We start from the raw sequence: 6,431 nt of genomic DNA on the forward strand, positions 1-6,431 counted from the left end.
TATGGGGTCACAAAGAATTGAATATGACTGAGTGACTGAGCACACATACAGATTATTAGATTTAAATGTTAAACAAGCAAACAAACAAACAAAAGCACAGGGCATATAAGGAAACAGGGAAGCACGGTCCATTCAAATAAATAAACAGAAACTGTGAAAAAAGACCTAATGGCAGATATACTAGACAAAGATTTTAAAACAGTTGTCTTAAAGCTACTTGGAGAACTAAATGAAGATTTGGAGAGGGTCAATACAACAATGTATAAATAAAATGGAAATGTCAGTAAAGAGATAGAAAATTTAAAAGAAACAAAAAAGAAAATCTGGAGCTGTCAGTATAACAAGTGAAATAAAAATCTTATAGGGAAATTCAGAGGTCAAACAGAAGAAGAATCAGTGAACTTGAAGATAGAATAATTAGAATTATTGTTTGAGGAACATAAAGAAAAAGTACTGAGGAAAAACAAACAGAGCCTAAGAGACCTAAGGGACATCATCAGGAGTAGCAACATGAAAGCAGCAAGAAAGAAGCAAATTGTCACACACAAAAAAGGATCCTCAATAAGAATATCAGCAGATTTTTCATCAGAAACTTTGAAAGGCAGAAGACAATCAGTCAATGTATTCAAAATCCTAAAAGGGGGCAGGGAGAATTCAGCCAAAAATTCCATATCCGGTAAAACTGTCTTTCAAAAGTAAGGGAGATATTAAGACATTTGCAGATAAACAAAAGCTGAGGGAGTTTATGACCATTCTACCTGCCTTGAGAGAAACCCTCAAGGAGTCCTGCAAGGAAAGGTGAAAGTACATTAGGTAGTAAATTGAAGCTGTATGGGAAAGTAAAGATTTCAGTAAAGATGAGTACATGGGCAATTAGAGAAGGAAATATTATTATAACACTGCTTTGTAACTTCACTTTTTGTTCCCTACCTGATTTCAGAGACTAATGCCTTTAAAGAAAAAAGAAAGAAAGAAGATTGTTAGTGTAAAAGCTTATATTATTGTAACTTTGCTTTGTAATTCCAAATCTTATTTTCTGCATAATATAAGACTAATGCATTTAAAAGATTATCAGTTTATGTTGTTGCACACACAATCTATAAAAGTATAACTCTGTGACATCAACACTGAAAGGGCTGGCAGTGGAGCTCTAAAGGAGCCCCTTTCTTGTTTCAGAAAGACTGTCTTCTACCTCTGAACCTTAGAATTATTTGAAAATAAGTTTATAGAAATTCCAAAACCTAGGTCCCAAGATTTATGATATGTGTTGCATGAACAATAATGTCTCTTATTGAGTATTAAGTGTGGATTTGTAAATTGTAAGCAAATTACCCTCATTTTTAATACTATCCACAATGTCTCGTACCTTTCGGATTAATGTCTCCTTTTATTTTCTTCTCTTTATGAAAAAAGCAGCCCAGAGTTCTAATCATTAATGCCTACAGTTTTTCCAAGGGGTTTGAACTCAAGTGCCGAACTTTGGGTGTAGTGACAAGCCATATGGTGTGAGAAAGATGTAAATTGCTACCTCATGATAGCTTTAATAGATTCCTCATCACCACAGAAGAATAATTTGATTTATTCAATAGTCACAGATCAACGTTTCAAAATTTTCTTTAAAGTGGAAGAGAGTCATTTGCAAATGAAATACTCTAGTGACTATTACAGCCATTTTTTACAGGGAGCATGTTCCTAAAATGCCTGCTTCTTTTTTCCACTGTGCCTGCTTTCTGTCATGCATGCCACTGGTTTGCCCTCTAGCCCACCCATCACATTCCTATTCAGAAGGCAAACTGCACTCGTGACTTCACTTGGAAGTAGCTCCAGATGTTCCATTTGCTTCTGGGCAAGAATGTATTAACATTTTAAGCGCTAGGTAGTGGAAATGTTCAAATATCATCTGTAGTGTCTGATTTGTAGCAAGACTACTTAATGGATATTCTATACTTAGGATGAATGGCAAAATGATAAGGCATAAGAAGGAAACAGACTGACAAAATTTGGCAAGCTAAGAAAAATTTTGTCAGCTTGAGGACACCACTGATGTTGTTTTTCCAAGTCTTGCATATTGTATTGGTTGTAATTCCCAGAAAGCATCATGTAATGATTGCCTTTCTGAGTTCACTAGAGTGTAGCCACATCCACTAGAGTGGTGAACTTCATATCTAGCCAAGAATTGCTAGACTAGTCTTGACTTTGTAGTGATTTGAGTGTTTAACTCTGTTTGATGGTATTATATTGAGTTAACTGTCCAATTAATATCTTGTTTCATGAACTGTCTGTTAAGCTTAATAGCTGAGAATCCAAAGTGACTTATAAGAATGTATAAGAATCTTATAAGAATGTATGAAACTTTAGAGAAGATTCAATTAATGTTAGGTTATATATACACAGTCTCTGCAACTTTCAAATTATGAAAAACAAACCAAAATATTTTTCTTGTGTACTTTTATATGATCACTATGCCCATTTTTTTAAAACTCTAATTCATTATACATTTTCTGATCTATCCACTGAACTAAGGATTTGAAATCTATACCTTACCTTATTGTATTTCCTTCCTGGAAATAAAATGATTCCCCAATAAAGGCAAAAAAAAAAAAAAAAGCATGGGAAAATATTGTGATGGCTGCTGCTCTGAAATTTTAAGAAGAGAACGTTTGACTATGTGAAACCTGTTGCATGAATTATGGAAATCATTGCAGCTATTGGATGTATATGTGTGTGTATTGGCAACATGGGAAGTGGCATTTGAAGCTTCCTGACCCATCTCCTTCATGTGCCTCCAGCTTAAGTCCTCCCTCATGTCCAGTCTTGTAGGAAAATTGAATAAATGGGTTCCTTCCCTTCTCTGTTTATGCTGGTTTCAGTAACAAGGTCTCTGCTTTAATCTATGAGAAACTCCAGTCTTTCATAGCATCCCACAGCTACTTAAGGTGGAGAATAGTCTTCTAGTTCCAGATCTAGCTAACTTTTTATATTATCATCACCACTTTCAGATTTAGAGAAGCATAATTTTATTACCTATTTACAAATATTTAAGAGTGCTTTTAAGTACATCAATATTATTTACATGTGCATAAAACTGTTTGAGTCCCTTGGACTGCAAGGAGATCCAACCAGTCCATCCTAAAGATCAGTCTTGAGTGTTCATTGGAAGGACTGATGTTGAAGCTGAAACGCCAATACTTTGGTCACCTGATGCAAAGAGCTGACTCATTTGAAAAGACCCTCATGCTGGGAAAGATTGAATGCAGGAGGAGAAGGGGACGGCAGAAGATGAAATGATTGGATGGCATCACTGACTCAATGGACATGAGTTTGGGTAAAATCTGAGAGTTGGTGATGGACAGGGAGGCCTGGCGTGCTGTGGTTCATGGGGTCGCAAAGAATCGGATATGACTGAGCAACTTCACTTTCATTTTTCACTTTCATGCATTGGAGAAGGAAATGGCAACCCACTCCAGTGTTCTTGCCTGGAGAATCCCAGGGACAGGGGAGCCTGGTGGGCTGCCGTCTATGGGGTCACACAGAGTCGGACACGACTGAAGTGACTTAGCAGCAGCAGCAGCTTTAAATTAAACTGGAGGACTGGCAGAAAAATGAGTGATTGAAAGTGATAAGCATTTGCCCTCACAAATGTGAAATGAAGACTAGTGGCCACTTACTATCCTGAACCAGTTGTAGAAATGCTAGTTCAGTGATGCTTTCCAATTGGTGCTCTTATTGGGACCATATTGAAATAAACTATTATTTTTAAAAATTAAAGATAAAATTTAGTTACTAAAAAGAATATGCATAGTGAGACTGAAATAACTTTATTATTAGATCAAACAATTCCATATTTGTACTGAAAGGGTCAGAACCTGAATAATTAAAAATTGCTAAAACAAAACAAAAAAAGGAGTTCCCTGATGGTCTGGTGGTTAGACTTGCAGGCTTTTGCCGCCATAAGCCAAGTTCAGTTCCTGGTCAGGAAACTGAAATCCCACAAGCTTTGTAGCATGACCCAAATAAATAAGTTAATTAAAAAATTTAAAAATTACATAAAATTCTTTCTTTACATTAAATAGGAAGACATCTTCCTATTCTCTTCCACCTAATAATTGATCAGAATCATCACAAGTTTGGGGCTTCCCTGGTGGCTCAGGAGGTAAAGAATCTGCCTGCAATGCAGGAGACCTGACTTTGATTCCTGGGTTGGAAAGATTCTCTGGCAAAGGGACTAACCACCCACTCCAGTATTCTTGCCTGGAAAATTCCATGGACAGAGGGGCCGGGCAGGCAACAGTCCATAGGGTTGCAAAGAGTTGGACATGACTGAGTGACTTAACGCTTTCCCTTTCACCACAATATTGCAAAAAAAAACAAAAACAAAAGCAAAACTAGTTTGTTTCACCTTTTTCTACTTGTTCTCCCATCTCTATTTGTAGGCAGTACATGGATTATGCACTTGAAAATGCAGATATAAACAAAGTTGACATTCAGAAATATTTGCTGGCCCATGATTTCTTTCCCTTTAGAGTTTGAGTTATGCATAACTAGTTATAATACAATGTGATATATAAATATATATGAGGTAATATATACAGTACACTTTAAAAATCCATGGAATATATTCTTATAAAATAAAAACATTTTGAGGTACTTTATATAGAGAGAGATATTAGACAGATGAGCATATATTTTAAATGTAGAGACAGAGACAAGTCATGAACAAACAAGGACTGAATAATTAAAAGCCATGTTGAAGAAATGGAGTGAAGAAACTGTGGCTAGATTCAAGGACCATTTTTAGAGATAAGGTTGTAGATGGAAGTTGAAGGCAGATCTTCGGAGGTTTTGAATACCGGGTAGATTGGGCCATAATTGTGCTGGAAATAGAATAGACACTGAGGAGTCACAAAGGAAGGAATGACATGATTTAACCTGTACTCTTAGAAAATCAATTTGGGAAGAATTACCTGAAGGGGACTTGAGGCAGAGAAGCTGTTAGAAGTCAGTGCCCCTGCCTAAGTTCCAAGCAATGAAAGCCCAAACCAAGGCAAAACAATGAAAACTGAGAGAAAGAGGCCATTTCAAAAGACATTGTAGGAGTATAATTGGCTGGATATTGAAACTAATGCTCTATCCTGGGAGAGAAAGAAATTGAAGATGGCTCTTAGATTTTTGAACATGGATGATAGAGCGATAGTACAGTTAACAGATAAGAAAATAGCTAAATAATAGTTTTCAATATATGGATCAACTCCAGTAATAAGGTAGTATGTTTCTGAACCACTCTGATGAGGAGTGTATGTTCAAATCTGAAGTCTTTGGGAAAGAGCCCCATGGTGGATTAGTTTTGTCTGACAGAGACATACACATGGATGTCAGATATTTTCCATTCTCATATAGGGGAAAAAAAAAGAGAGAGAGGTTCACTACTGTATTTGACTTATTTTGTGGAATATTCTAAAGATTGTTGCCAACAGATCTTTTCTTTTTCTTGTAATGTTTTTGTTATATTTTAATGGAATACAGGAACAGAGATATTAAAAATTTTAATATCCTCACTTGGACACAATAAGGTTGATAATTAGAGCAGAGAAGACAATGCACGCTCTTTGGGTGAAGCAAGGTCTACATGTGTGAATCCAGGGATTTACCATGTTGACTTGGCTACATGAATCACATTTGCATTTTATGGGACAAGAAGACTTACCTAAGAAGATAATATGATAATAGCTAGCACTTAAATGTAAAAGAATAGGAAATACTCTCTGGCAAATGTATTCTTTCTTTATCCAATGAATGCTCACAATAGCTAACACAATAATGTGAGCTTAGTAATAGTACCAACCCCATTTTGTAGGTGACAAAACTGAGGCAAGAGTTGTTAAATTGTTTGCCAAATCTCATACAACTAGGAAGTTGTGAAAGCAGAATTTAAATTAAGGTAGTCTGACTCCAAAGCCCATATTCTTAGCCACTAAACTATACAGTTTGTATTGTAGATGGAGCCTGGGGGTGTGGCTCAGTGGTAGAGTGCATGCTTAGCATGTATGAGACCCTGGGTTCAATCCCAGTACTCCCATCTTCATATTTGGGCTTCCCCCATCTTCATATTCGCTTCCATTGGCTAATGGTAAAGAATTCGCCTGCCATGCGGGAGACCCAGGTTGGATCCCTGAGATGGGAAGTTCCCCTGGCGATGGAAATGGCAACCTACTCCAGTATTCTTGCCTGGAGAATTTCACGGACAGAGGAGGCTAGTGGTCTCCATGGGGTCCATGGGGTTGCAAAGAGTCGGACATGACTGAGCGACTAACACACATTGTAGATGGAAGCATTCTCTATGCAAGAGAAAGTGGACTTTTTAAAGAAACACCAGTGGGACATGGAGTTGTTATTAGGAAACCTAAGGGAATATCAAATATCAGTGCTTGGCA

General features: G+C 36.9%; 1 non-coding gene across 1 annotated transcript; it reads left to right on the forward strand.

Moving 5' to 3' along the window:
* Positions 1-6,005: 6,005 nt before the first annotated feature.
* Positions 6,006-6,076, forward strand: TRNAA-AGC (transfer RNA alanine (anticodon AGC)). Its single transcript has one exon. It is a non-coding gene; the product is annotated as a tRNA-Ala (tRNA).
* The last annotated feature ends 355 nt before the right edge of the window (positions 6,077-6,431 follow it).

The sequence above is a fragment of the Bos indicus genome, chromosome 18 (genome assembly GCF_029378745.1).
Source record: "Bos indicus isolate NIAB-ARS_2022 breed Sahiwal x Tharparkar chromosome 18, NIAB-ARS_B.indTharparkar_mat_pri_1.0, whole genome shotgun sequence".
Classification (NCBI taxonomy): domain Eukaryota; kingdom Metazoa; phylum Chordata; class Mammalia; order Artiodactyla; family Bovidae; genus Bos; species Bos indicus.